The following is a 15,519-nucleotide window of genomic DNA, read 5'->3' as shown; positions in this document are numbered from 1 at the left end:
GCCAAGTTCTGCTCCACTTTTTCATCTCTCGATAAAGCCCAAATGTCGCTTAAAAAAGTCTTTAAACAAGGCATTTTTACCAGGGCCGGTCGTTACGGTGGAGGTTCATACATCAGTCCCCAGAATTACTATCCCAGAGGCAGAGGTGGTTGGTATGGGGAACAAGACACCACTTTCTACCCCACTCGCCACAGAGGAGGACGCCAATGTTTCCGCAGAGGCCCTCGCAGAGGGCAACAAGGCGCCATTCAGGACTCTAATTTCTCAGGTGAGCATTATTCCGTTTTCTCAGGTCACTCTTGGGGGCAGAGTGGCATTGTTTATAAACAATTGGAGAAAGATTACCGGAGATCCTTGGGTTCTCCAATCGGTTTTGGGCTTTCACCTAGAGTTTGTCATTACTCCCAATCAGATCAACCCTCCACTTCAGATGTGTTTTTCCCTAGAAAATCAGGCTTTTATAGACAAAGAAGTCCAAGCCTTATTAGAAAAAGGCACAGTACAGTTTTCCAACCCTCATCCTTACGGTTTTATCAGCCCTATTTTTGTAGTAGACAAAAAAGGGGGAGGTCACCACATAGTCTTGAATTTAAAGGACTTCAACCAATGGATCCTATACCGACATTTCAAAATGGAGGGCATTCATATGCTAAGGGACCTTCTATTAGAAGGGGACTGGATGGTTTGACTAGACCTAAAAGATGCCTATCTGTCAATCCCAATTTTTCCTCCACACAGGAGGTTCCTTCAGTTTCAATGGAAGGGTCAGTGCCTAGAATTACTGGCTCTCCCCTTCGGTCTGTCATCAGCGCCTTGGTGCTTCACGAAACTGATGAGACCAGTCATGGAATGGCTAAGGTCCAAGGGTGTCCGTTTGATCATTTATCTGGATGATATCCTCTTGATGGCTCAATCCCCCCAGACCTTTCTGTCGCATTTGAACTGGACCATCAATATTCTGCAAGATTTAGGTTTCCTTATCAATGCGCAGAAATCATTATTGAGTCCGACCCAAGTGATAGATTTCCTGGGGTTTCGGATAAACTCAATCTCATGTCAACTTCTTCTACCCTCTCAAAAGATTCGCAACATCAAGAGGGAATTGAGGTCCCTTTTGACCAGGTCGACGGTTTCCTTACGGAGCATAGCCAGAGTAGTGGGGTTGTTAGCCTCTTCCATTCAGGCAATCTTTCCAGCTCCCTTACACTACAGAGCCCTTCAGAGGCTCAAGATCAGACACCTTCAACAGGGTCTGAGCTATTCAGAACAGATCCCATTGACTGTGGAAGTAAAATCGGAGATACAGTGGTGGCTACAACATATGGAGGCCTGGAACGGCAGAGCGATCTTCGGGTCTCATCCGGATGTGGTGATCGAATCCGATGCCAGCCGTTGGGGTTGGGGAGCACGTTGCAACTCTCTAGTGACGGGAGGCAGATGGTCAGAATGGGAACAGACCCTACACATCAATTGTCTGGAACTTCTGGCGGGTTCCTTTGCAATAAAGAGTCTCTCCCCTCAAAAGACAGATTGTTGCATACTCCTACGGATGGACAATGTCTCAGCAGTGAGGTATGTCAACAAATTGGGGGGAACGAAATCCAGAATCCTGGCAGAGATTCCCAAGGAGTTTTGGCATTTCTGTCTGACACAATGCATAGTAGTCATTGCGGAATATCTTCCAGGAGACCAGAACATAGTTGCGGACTGGAACTCCAGATATCTGTCAGATTCCAGCGACTGGAAACTGGATCCAATGATTTTTTCCCAGACAATCAAAGAGTGGGGCAATTGCGACTTAGATCAGTTTGCATCCCGCCTAAATTTCCAGATTTCAAAATTCTTCAGTTGGCGACCAGATCCCTGTGCAATGAAGACGGATGCTTTTCTTCAGGACTGGTCTCAGTTTCGAGGTTATGCGTTTCCACTGTTTCTTATGATTGCCAGGGTGTTGTTTCAAGTCTAGAGACAGAGAGCAGAGATCGTGTTAGTGACTCCATTTTGGAGAGCACAACCGTGGTTCCCAGTAGCGCTGAATTTAGCTTGTGCCTCTCCTCTTCTCATTCCTCCTCGTCAGAATCTTCTTCTGAATCCGGAGGGCCATCACCATCCAATGATCTTGTCAGGGAAACTGGTTCTGTTGGCATGGATGATTTCAGGTCAAGATGGAGTTCCTCAGGTCTTTCGCAACAAGCTGAGGACTTCAATAAACAAGCCTGGGTGGGTAGTACCCATAAAAGATATGATTCAGCCTGGCGCAGATGGAATAATTGGTGCGTTGGAAGAGTTTCCAATCCGATGGAAGCACATATTGAGTTAATCATTAACTTCCTAGCAGAATTAGCCAGTTCTGCTTTAGCTTACCGGACGATTAATAATTTTAGATCAGCCATTTCAGCTGGACATATCCCTGTTGATGGTAAACCTGTAGGAGAACACCCTTTAATATGTAAATTACTGAGGGGCATTCGTTTATCTAAACCGCCTCAGGCAAAATACTCAGTATTATGGGATGTTAATGTTGTCTTAAAATTCCTGGCCTGCGAATAAGGATTTATCTCGCAAACAATTATCAGCCAAATTAACCATGTTGTTATGTCTCATTTGCTGTAAAAGAGTTTCAGATGTCAGAGCGTTAGATTTATCTGGCAGAGTATACTTACCAAATGGGGTGACCTTCACAATATCTAGAAGGACTAAAACGAATTACAGGTCAGTAACATATCCAATGTATCCGGATAATTCTAAGTTATGTGTTGTTCATTGTTTAAAAGAATATGAAACTGTCACAGAGGGTTTTAGACAGGATGTTAACGGACAATTATTGATTTCCTTGCAAAAACCATTTAAACCAGTTACGTCAGCTACCTTAGCTAGATGGATGAGATGGTTAATGAATGAAGCCGGTATAGATACCAAAATATTTGGAGCTCATTCTGCTAGAGGAGCTATGGCCTCCAAGTCTTATGCCTTAGGTTCTCGTATAGAAGACATTATGAGAGCTGCAGATTGGTCTTCAGAGAATACGTTTCGTAAATTTTATCACAAGCCTGTGATGGATGTAGCCTCTGTAGTAATGGGACAGCTTTAAAGTAGCATAATCGGAGCATCCGGTCCTGACATAGAATTAAAAAAATTCTAGCTTACGCGTCAAGAATTTTCAATTCTATAAGGACACGGAGGCGAGGATTATCCCACACATAGAACTGTTATTATTGAATAAAATCGTTAACTGATGTGATTATTGTTTATTATTCCCTCCCATTGGGTACCAGTTATATGAATATTAATTTGAAAATTCGTTCTTTGAGAATATTACTTACCTGTTTTATTTTATAGGTTCTGATCAGAAGAACTCCTGAGTCTAAGATCTTTGTAAAGCATTGTACGTGCATTTCACTGGGATTGTTTCCATATTCGAGTTGGAGTCTTCAAAATCAGGTTACCTGTTAAGAAGAGCATTATCCGAACTCTGAGTTACAGTTGATGTAAGAAGTTCCGATTTCAATGTGAACTATATCTGCCTTGACCAAAGAAAGAGGAAGTGACATCGAGGGTCAGGTGTTATATGGACAGAGGTCGTGATAGGTGATTGGACCATGTGACATTGAGTAAAGCATCATGGGAGGTTTAGTTTTTTGTTGAACTTGTTTGTGATTGGCTGCTGTTTCAAGTCAGTAAAGAAAGAGAAAGCATAATCCTCGCCTCCGTGTCCTTAATAGAATTGAAAATTCTTGACGCGTAAGCTAGATTTTTTTTTATTCATAAACGTTATAAAATGAGCATGTTTGCCGAAATGAAGTGACGCAGAACAAAGCAAAAACACGTGTTGTTATTCCGGGAATCCTGAGGATGGCACTGGATAGTGTAGGATCCCCAGTTAAGCAGAAGTGCTGGAATTCTAAGTGGACACCACAGTGAACAGGTTGTGGGAACTTCTTGGGATTGACGTGATGCTATTGATTTAAGACTGTAGTGGTAGAAGCCAGGACCCTGAAACAGATCACCAGAGGGCTGCGTCATTTGAAGCACGCTTGTAGCCTTTCTCCCGAACTTGTGGTCTCTTAACATCCGTCGGCTGAACTGTACGACTTTATATTTTTGGTGCACTCCTGACCTCTAGCGTCTGGTTTAGATAAACCATTTTGTGTCTCGTTTACAACTACTCCTGTCACTTTCTAAAATCATAGTTGAGATTATCCTAAACTCGTTTGTTTTTTATTTCTCCCCATCTGAAACCAGACTGTTAAATTCACAAATTAAGTCGGAGAGCCACGATACAGGTAAGTGAAGAATTGTTAAACTTCAGTGAACAGCAGTTAAAACCACCAGCCACCTCCCAGTTCATCCTATCTACCTGTCAGCATTAAATATTCCACCCCATGACATCTATGTCACAGCTAGAGTTCCACAGTAGGTGAATCAAGTGGTGAATAACCACTATGCCCCAAGTAGATAATAGCACACCTTTCCCTTTTGACGGAACAATGTACATTTTTAATGTATATATAACAAAAAAAAGAAACGGATTGCACAAGAAAAAACAAATCTCGATGACCAACGATAAAAGTACTTTAACAATATTTACAGTAATGTTAATATGTTTTTCCATTTAAGCGGTACAAGTCTCCACAACAGTACATTAGGAAGAACGAAGGATTCTTCACTAGAACCTGTTAAGTAGAACTGAGGGAATCCCAACCCCCAAACCCAAACGCCATATGGAGCACCACTGGACTAGCGGAACCTTCAAACATAAGAAATGTCCGCATAAGTGTGTGGAACAACCAGGTTTAAACATCATTAGTTACAGCTGCAGACTTTACCTTGATCAACTTGAATATGTTCCAAACATCACCAGAATCCAAAATCACTACATTCTTCGTATCTAGCTTATGGTAAAATGTCCCATGAATCTGTTTACACTCATTCTTGCATATCCTTCCCATGAATGACCCTATCACTCACTTTCCTGACCATCAGTAGGGTGGATTGTTTGCCATCGTATCTAGCTTTATACTATTTTTTGTTTTTTTGGATAATCTGTATGTCTTGCATCAACCACATCACGAGGAAGCATTCTAGCCATAGTTTTTATTTTCCCAACCATTAACCATCCAGGACTGAGTAGGGAAGTAGGCATTCTTCCTTTAAGAGAGAAAAAAGGAGATTTTAATGTGATGCGATGAGGTGTAACTCTATGAGTTCAGCAGATCTCCTGTAGTACCTCAGACAGAAGAACCCTGGGCCTCATTTACAATCTTTTGGCGCAGGGCAGCTCTGCAAGCCTTCTGGCTGTGCTGCCCTGCGCTAAACGAAAAGGGCAGGAATGCACCGTATATATGAGATGAGATTTCTGTCTTTTTGCCCTCTGCTGGCACACAATGCGCTGCCATGCACCAACACAGGCGTCTGAGTTGTAGGGATGATTGTTTTTGTGCAGAAAGGGACACCTCCCTGCACAGAAACAATCAATGGAGGCGCTTTGTTACTTCAGAAGCAGCACACATAGAAAGAGGAAAAAAACGAGGAGAAAAAGTTATTTCTCCTTGGTATGCCTCCCCTGGGGAGGCGTAGGCTTTTGACGCATTCCCAGGTTTACGAAATCCAGTAAATCTGGGAATGTGTCAAATGCCATGGGTGTTGCAGGGGAACATCCACCGTAATGCCCATGACACGCCTCCCTATCGCAGTGTGAGGCAACACAGCGACTTGCGCTGTGTTATCTCACGCTATATCTACAAGACCATGAGAAGCTAGGCAGTATGGCTTTACGTTGACTCGTAGACATGCATCTGCAATGTGCACCTCCGGACCACCATAAAAGTGACTTTTCACCAGCGCACAGGGGATTGTAAATAAGCCTTTTCAACTACATTCTGTGTGCTACTCTTGACAACTCTATTCACCCGTTCAACCAAATCATTACCACGTGGTGAATAGAGATCTGGCTTCAAGCGTGTAATTGAGAGATCTTTCACAAATTCTTGCATTTCCTGTGAGACAAACTGAACACCATTGTCAGTCACCGATAATCATTGTACACCCTCTCTGGCACCCTCCTCCTTCAGGAAATCTATCACTGTTCTAGGATTAACCATACTAATACTTTTGGTAATAACCCACTAAGAGGTACAACCAACCATTAATAGGACATAACGTTCTCCTTGAGACAAAAATACCAAAAGGGACTACAATATCCGGACCAGTAGCATAATATTAACCTTTGCAGCTTTCGCAGCCCCTGTGGTGTGATGGAGCCACTGCTCCAGGGGCCCCCCTCGGCACAGTACACTGAGCAAAGCGATAAGTGGTGGGCCAGAAGGGGGTCTTCCATGTACTTTGCAGGAGGCCTGTCATGTTTTATGCCACTGATCCAGACCCAATTTTGTCCAAGATTTGGAGGGGACCTCCACAGGTGATAGTGGGGAGGACTGTGTCTCCTTATTGTTACCATTCCTAGCGTATGACCAACAAGCCTGGCCCACTGATCCGACCTGACAGTCAACACCAGGCCACCAGTACCATTGCTTCAACCTTCCTTTGGTGGAACCCTTACCCACATGCCCTTCTTTTGCCAAATTAATCACCTTCTCCCACCAACTAGATGGAGGTATTACTCTAGATCCTCTGTACACCCTACCATCCAGGAGGCTTAATTCATCTAGTACATTCCAGAAACCTTTTAAGTTGCTAGACACCTCTTTTGCATACCACTCTTAATTGCCTCAAATTCCTTGACACATTCTCGATCCATACAAACATAACACTCTTTTTGAGCAGAGACCTCAAAGGTAAGGACATATTAGCAAAACTTGGAATGAACTTTCAGCAATACTCTGCCAAACCCCCTGCACACATGATCTTTGTTGCAGGGAGAAGGTGCATCAATAATGCTTTTAGTCATTTCCAACTTGGGATTAATTGCTTCAGAAGAAGTGGTATGTATATATTTGGCAACTGTGTCTGTCAACCCAAATGAGTTTGTTTAGGTCACATAAATCAACACCCATCTCAGTCTTTTTTTCTCCCCCTTTGGGTGCCAAAACTACAGGGGCTAGCCACTTAGATGATTCAGTCTCCTGCATCCAAACATTTCTGAATATCTTCCTTCAAAGGTCCAAAATCAAATTGTGAGCCTTCTGCACCTTATGCACAGAAGGAACGGCGTTCTTCTTACGAGTGATTTTGTCTTGAAACTCTTTAAGTGAAGTACAAAACATCAGGAAATTCTTTCAAAATGCCTGTATTGTCCCCACGAGTGGAAAGTAAAAGTACCTTCTTTATAGCATTAGGATTAAGTCTGATACCCTTATCACCTGGGTGTCAACATCCCATTAAATAGTCCCCTTTTGGCTTTGCACATATAGGTTTGAATCCTATCCCTATCATCAGTGTTAAGGTCACAAATCACACAGGAGAGCCAGGATACAGGAAAGTGAAGATATATTCAACTTCAGTGAGCAGCAATTCAAATCACCAGCCATCTCGCAGTTCATCTCAACCAACTGCCAACATTAGAACTTTCACCTTCGGGACATCTGTGACATTGCTAGTATTCTATTTATAGGTGAAGCAGGTGAAGAAACGCTGCTATGGCACAACTAGATTATAACAATAAGTTTTCTTTTCACTTCAGTTTTCTTTATTCCCAATGTTGTTCTGGCTTTTGACAATTGTATTGAACACATAACCTGTTTTCCAATTTACTTTATTTTTCCTATTTAAGGTTTATACTTTTAAGCTGGTTGTGGACTTAAAAGTTCTTCATTACTGCTGTGGTAGTTTATTGATTTATGCCCAGCACTATGCAATTTTTCTGAGGAGTGCTGTTCAGCTCAAGCTATTGAGGCGTCAGCTGAATTTGACCTCATTGGAACGTGTGTATATTTGTAGATCACATTACAAGGCATAGACAAATAGAGAAGTTTCTCCCAATAGTCTATGTTTATGTTGTTCATAATAGCATCATCTCTGTATAGACCTACTGTGAGGCCAGTGTCCTTTTAATTGAAGTGGCATTCCTCTGGTGAGGCAGTTAGATCTGCCCATTATGAAAGCTCTACAGTCTAAGGCCTGAGAATGTGAGACTTGTCTTCTCAGTCTTTTCAGTCTGCCCCTTCTGAAAACTTACTGGCTCATGTTATGTGACAGAGAAACTACTAAGTAAGTTTAAAATGGGTAAAGAACACGAAGAGGAAGATTGAAGGGAAAGATGTACATTTTCTGAAAGATTATGGTAGAGAGTCACAAAGTGCATAACAGCAAGATTAGAAGGGCTGTGTTGGGCGCAATACATTTTATTGTAAATGAACAGTTCAGTTTCATGTATTATCCTAAGTTCCTATGGTGCGATCATCACACAAACATCCCTGGCAAGGCACAAGAGCAGGGGCGGAAAGTTTGATATCCCTGAGTCTCAGGCAACAAGAGGCAAGCCAACAAGCCCATAGAGATCACTTTGTGCAGCAAGGCAGAGTTGTGCTCTCCCTCATCAAGGTCAGACAGCAGCAGGCAGCAGGCCAGCACAGCAGAAAAGTCGTCTTTTCAGATCAGCAGTCCAGCAGAGTAACAGTCCTTGGAGCAGTACAGTAGTGCTTCTGACAGAGTCCAGTTGTAGGTCCAGAGGTGTCTGATTTGGTGGGGTCAGAGACCCAGTACTTATACCCAAATGTGCCTTTGAAGTGGGGGTGACTTCAAAGAAAGGTCTTTGTGGTGCTCAAATATCCTTCTTCCTCAGCTGTGGCTTCAGACTATCGGGAGGGGGTAATCAGCCCTTTGTGTTTGGACAGGCACTGACTATTCAGATATAAGTGTCATCCCCTCCCGCCCTTCCTGCTCAGGAAGAGCCATCAGAATGCAGATGAATGCAGATGAGTGCTGAGACAAACCTCACCTTCCTGTGTTTGTGGCTGTATGGAGGGAATGCACAAAGTGTAGCTGTCACCCCACCCCAGATGTTTATTGGAGACAACCTTCAGGCACACAGAGCTGTAAGAGCATAGAAATGTCTACTTTCTAACAGTGGCATTTCTAAAATAGTAATGGTAAATCCAACTTCACCACTAAAGAGTTTTTATCAGTGCCATTCCAATGACATGCAATATGATATAGCTACTCTTCCTCAATCAGGAATTACAGCTTAAATTATAATTAGAAATTCCCAATGTTAACCTATGAGAGGGTTAGGCTTCATGGTAGTGAAAAACGACTTTGGGGGGTTTTCATTACCAGGAGATGTAAAACTTAAACGTACATGCCAGACCTTTTAGTTACATAGCACTCTGCCCTGTGGGCTACCAAGGGCCTACCTTGGGGGTTACTTATATGTAATAAAAGAGGAGTTTAAGGCTTGGCAAGGATTTTTAAATGCCAAGTTGACTTAGCAGTCAAAATGCACACACAGGCTGTGCAGTGCCTGGCCTGAGACATGTTTAAAGGGCTACTTAAGTGGGTGGCACAATCAGTGCTGCAGGCCCACTAGTAGCATTTAATTTATAGGCCCTGGGCATGCGATATACCACTTTACAAGGGATTTCCAAGTACATTAAATGTGCCAATTGTGTATACACATTAATCAAACCATGTTTTAGAGAGAGAGCACCTACACCTTAGCACTTGTCAGCAGTGGTAAAGAGCTCAGAGTCCTAAAGCCAACAGAAACAAAATCAGCAAAATGTAGAGGGTAAAAGACAAAAGGATTGGGCTGACCCTGCAGCAAGGGCCATTTCCACAACTCAGCAAGGCCTTTACTTGACTTTGTCAGTATAGGGGTCAGTCTATGAGCGTAAATGGGTGCTAGTGTTGACCTATGGGGCAGGAGTTTCGGGTTACCGGACGTGACTAATCTGCAAGTAGAGGAGAATTTATTTTTCTTGTGATTACTTGTCCTTCCACCATCGATTCCTCATTTTTTCTTGCATGAGGAATTGGGCATGTCATTTGTAATGGACCAAATTAAGGTTGCCCCTCTGTTCGGGCAATCATTCTAGAATGCCTGGTCTGCAAAAAGGACCACACAGTTCCATGGCTTACGTATTTTGAGACATCTTCTAAAGAGATTGGCGACATGGTTTTTATAAACCCCGTTACTTGCTAACAAAGGCATAGATCAATCAGGCAAAGAACTGAATTTGCCTTTTTGTGAGGCTTCAAGGAAAATGGAGACATATGGGAAACCAATGCTGCGGGACTATGTTATTAGCCAAACTTCATTCAATCTTGAGACTGTATCTGGCATGGAGAAAGAGTCCCTGGGAAAGATTGCTTTTGTTAAAGGTTCAGCTGGGGACCATAAGATCTCACCTCGGTTTCCACTTGGGCAATATGATGCAGTGTCTGTGCTACTATGTCCAAGTGGTGGAATTTCTGTGCAATCTTGGTGCACAATGGTGCAAGGCTGCTTATCTTGGCGCTAGGCAGCTAAATTTAGCACCAGCGCTGGGGGAAACACAGGGCTGCCCCGTATTGTTGTACATATGGTGCATCCCTGCGTTTCTGAAGTGACACAGCACGGCACTGCCAATTTTGTTAAGAAAATGAAATTTTATGTACATTTAAAAGTATCAATCTGCCTATTTTTATTCAGGATGTTTTCTGAATTCAGCCCTGTGTTACAGAACCTTGAAGAACACTTGAGTGTATCTTTTTATTGTTTTTAACTGTATCCTTATACTATATTTTTTATTGTTGTTGCTTATGAAATTGGTGCTTTTATGACTGTTTTTGAAGAATCGAATCAAGCTTAAAAGAGTGACTCTAATATCTGAAATATATCCACAGATGTGAAAAAGTCTCATGTACCAGTAATTGAAATTAACTTTATTTTAGGATAGCATATAAGAAACACTTCATACAAACGATTAAGAGACATTATTGGGCATCAGTTTTTCTTTATTTATTGCTACAATGAGAATTAAATTCAACATTCATTTTTTCATCTCCTGCCATAAATAGGATAAAATAAATTAATAGCTTACAACTCTTAAAATTATTTAACACGTTAGGTAAAATAAATTAAAATATTAACCTTTTTTAATCAAGTATTGATCTTACCAGTGAAGTTAAATCAATGATAAATAGAAAACACATGATAGAATAAATATTAGTACACATTAAATAGAAGCTACAGTAGAACTGGTTTTTCTCATATGATATATCTGTGCCACACACCCGAAGTATCATTCAGGAATACAGTTCTGTCCTTAAAATTGACCAATAGAAATATTTGGCAAACAAATTGCCATACATTTGCATCACACTACAGTGTGCTTCTAATACAAAAACACATTGTATCCTATGAAACATTTCATAGGGACATATACATACTGTTGTCATATTACATTTTGACATCATGTTGACACATTACTGCACAAAAGAAACAGAAAACACACGAGGTTGATTGATAGTGGGGTACATGACCAGGATATTTGAAAGTCACAGGGACAAGAAAGCAAATGGCCCATGGTTGCCAACTGAAGCAAAGGTTCTTTGTTTGAGAAAATAGACAACTGGCCTACGTGTATTTTGGTCCTGTTGCACCATCTTCAGATACTGGTGACACAAGGGATTTTAGTTACCAGGACATGGGGATGACATTAACTATATATAGGTTTTTTACAGGCTTGTCAATGCTTGGAATGAGAAAAAACAGAATCACTTTTGTGTTGTTTCCAGGTGCAAGATGCGTGGTTACAGTCTTTATCAATCAATCAATCAGTTTTTGTAAAGCGCCGTTACTCACCCGTGAAGGTCTCAAGGCAAGGAGTTTTACATTACTATATGTGCCTAGTTCCTTTCATCTAAGAGATAATGATTTTTGGTCAGGAGAGTTTTATTCAGGCAGCTTAATAACCCACCTGTATGTTGAAGCTGATATCAAAGAGCTATTTATTGTGTGTCTCTATTTCTTATGAAGTACATTTGAATGCCATCCCCCTTGAAACTTGGACTATTCCACTGGCTTTTATTGCCCACTGTTCTTTGCTCACTTCCTACACAACCTTGAGCAAACAGAGTTCTCATGAAGCTGTCCACTTAGCGGTCCATCACTAACTATCAGAAGTGACGCATGTGCAGCCCACTACGACGGTCATTGTTTCCAGTGTGAAGGTGCAGCCGCTCTGTTCTTTCCGCAGGACCAAGATCTGCTGCTTGATTTCGACTGGGTTTAAATCGAAGCCTCTGCTGTGACCAGCGCACACGGCCTGAGATATATGCGATGGGTACCTCTGGTTGTCTATGTCTATCCTGTAAATAAACAATCAAGGCATTAGTGCAGTTTGAGGACCATCCTTCGTCACCACTGTAGGAGGCTGGCCTGGCTTATAGTGGGTACCAATGGTACTTACACCTTGTGCCAGGCCCAGTTATCCCTTATTAGTAGATTAGTAGTGTTCTAGCAGCTTAGGCTGATAGAGGAAGCTATAGCAGAGCTGCCAGGGCTCAACTAGGAGACATGCAAAGCTCATGCAATACCACTTATATCATAGAGGTACTATATCATAAGAAAGACCATACTCAGTGTTACTAAAAATAAAGGTACTTTATCTTAGTGACAATGTGCCAAAAATATCTCAGAGGATATTCTCCCTTAGGAGATAAGTAACATACACAAAATATACACAACAAACCAAATCAGGTAAGTAAAATAGTCAGAAAGTAGTGGAAACGCTGTAGAATACAATAGGATGCAATAGGCCTAGGGGTAACACAAGCCACATAATAAGAAAGAGGAATGCGAACCACAAATGGACCTCTAGGCTAGTGTAGTGTGTAGAGGGTCACTGGGAGTGTAAGAAAACACTAAGGGTGTAAAAGATACGCCACCCCAAGACCCTGGAAAGTAGGAGTAAAGTACTACTATTTCCCCAGAAATTCACTGAAGTCGTGATGAAGGATTTTGCAAGGACCACAATGGACTGCAAAGCACCGAAGATGGATTCTTGGACCTGAAGACATACAAAGGAAGGGGACCAAGTCCAAGAGTCGCTAAAGTGTCCATTGGGGGCAGGAGCCCACTAAACCCCAGATGAAGGTGCAAAATGGCTGCCTCCGGTTGGAAGAAGCTGCAGGTTTTGCAACAATGAAAGGAGCTAGGAAGTTCTTCGTCATGCAGAAGATGTCCCACGGCGTGCTGGAGGATGCAAAGTTGTTTCCTTGGAAAATACAGCAAACAAGCCTTGCTAGCTGCAACAGTTGCAGATGGAGAAAAAGGGTGTTGCCCGGGCCCAGGAAGGACCAGGATGTCGCCACTTGAGAGAGGAGACAGAGGGGGCCCTCAGCACTGTAGAGAGGCCATGCGCAAGCAGGAAGCACCCAAAGAAGTCCTTGAACACAGGTTCAAGAAGTCTGAACACAACAGTCATCTCAACACTGCAAAGAGAGTTCCCACAACACAGGAAATCAACTCAGGGAGCTGAGCATCGCAGGACAGAGTGCTGGGGACCTAGGGTCAGCTGTGCATGCAGGATTTCCTGGAAATGTGCACAGAAGCCCTTGTAGCTGCAGTTCACGAGGTGCACAGGATTACTGTCTGGAGAGGGGAGGCAAGGACTTACCTCCTCCAAATTTGGACAGTTGAACCACTGGACAGTCTGGGTCACTTTAGTCCACCACCTGTGTTCCAGGGGCCAGGCTCATCAAGATGAGAGGGGTCGCAGAGTACCGGTGAAGCTGAAGTTTGGTGCCTGCTGAAGCGGGGGAAGATTCCGTCAACCCACTGGAGATTTCTTTGTGGCTTCCAGTGCAGGGTGAAAGCAGACAGCCCCCAGAGCAGGCACCACCAGGAAACAGTTGAGAAAGCCTGCAGGATTAGGAGCTACAATGTCGCTGGTAGTCTTCTGGCTACTTTGTTGCAGTTTTGCAGGTGTCCTGGAGCAGTCAGCAGTCGATCCTTGGCAGAAGTCGAAGAGAGAAGTGTAGAGGAGTCCTGCTGGATTATTGTAAGTCGTTATCTGAGGAAAAGCCAGCTGGAGAGACCCTAAATAGCCCCCAGAAGAGGATTGGCCACCTAGTCAGGTAAGCACCTATCAGGGGGGGTCTCTGACGTCACCTGCTGGCACTGGCCACTCAGAGGCCTCCAGAGTGCCCTCACACCTCTGAAAACAAGATGGTAGAGGTCTGGGACACACTGGAGGAGCTCTGGGCACCATCCCTGTGGTGGTGATGGACAGGGGAGTGGTCACTCCCCTTTCCTTTATCCAGTTTCGCGCCAGAGCAGGGACTGGGGGTTCCCTAAACCGGTGTAGACTGACTTATGCAAGGAGGGCACCATCTGTGCATTTCAAAACATTTCCAGAGGCTGGGAGAGCTACCCCTCCCCAGACTTTAACACCTATTTCCAAAGAGAGAGGGTATAACACCCTGCTCTCAGAGGAAATGCTATGTTCTGTCTTCCTGGGACTGGGCTGCCCAGACCCCAGGAGGGCAGAACCCTGTCTGTGGGGTGGCAACAGCGGTAGCTGCAGAGAAAACCCCAGAGAGCTGGTTTGGCAGTACTGGGGGTCCATAGTGGAGCCCCCAGGATGCATGGAATTGGTTCCCCAATACCACATTTGGAATGGGGGGACAATTCCATGATCTTAGACATGTTACATGACCATATTCGTAGTTACAATTGTGAAGCTACATACAGGTATTGACCTATATGTAGTGCACGCATGTAATGGTGTCCCCGCACTCGCAAAGTCCGGGGAAATGGCCCTGAACTATGTGGGGGCACCTTTGCTAGTGCAAGGGTGCCCTCACACTTAGTAACTTTGCACCTAACCTTCAGCAAGTGAAAGTTAGATATATAGGTGACTTATAGGTTACTTAAGTGCAGTGAAAATGGCTGTAAAATAACTTGTGCGTTATTTCACTCAGGCTGCAGTGCCAGTCCTGTGTAAAGGTTTGTCTGAGTTCCCTATGGGTGGCAAAATAAATGCTGCAGCCCATAGGGATCTACTGGAACCCCAATTCCCTGGGTACCTAGGTATCATATACTAGGGAATTATAAGGGTGTTCCAGTATGTCAATTGAAATTGGTAAACGTGGTCACTAGCATATAGTGACACATTTAAAGGCAGAGAGGCCATGAGCACTGAGGTTCATTTTGATTAGCAGAGCCTCAGTGACACAGTTAGGCACCACACAGGTATACACATTCAGGCAACAAACCATGAGCACTGGGGTCCTGGCTAGCAGGATCACAATGAGACAGGCAAAACACACTGACAAATAGGGTTTTCACTATGAGCACTGGGGTCCTGGCTAGCAGGATCCCAGCGAGACAGTAAAAACACAATGACACATACTCATAAACAGGCCAAAAGTGAGGGTAACGATGCTAGAAGGAGGCTACCTTCTCACAACCACATGTTACCATATTCAAAGGAGAAAATACCTCAGGACAACTGGATACCCTTGGGACGGTGCCAGTAACCACGTATGCTCTGCACACAGCACATTTCTGAAGATCACACTGGTATGGATGCAGAAAGTGTGGAGCATGGTGGTGGCGGTCATGGTGGACAAGTT

Source organism: Pleurodeles waltl, chromosome 5 (assembly GCF_031143425.1).
Source record: "Pleurodeles waltl isolate 20211129_DDA chromosome 5, aPleWal1.hap1.20221129, whole genome shotgun sequence".
NCBI lineage: Eukaryota > Metazoa > Chordata > Amphibia > Caudata > Salamandridae > Pleurodeles > Pleurodeles waltl.
This window is presented reverse-complemented; position numbering follows the sequence as displayed.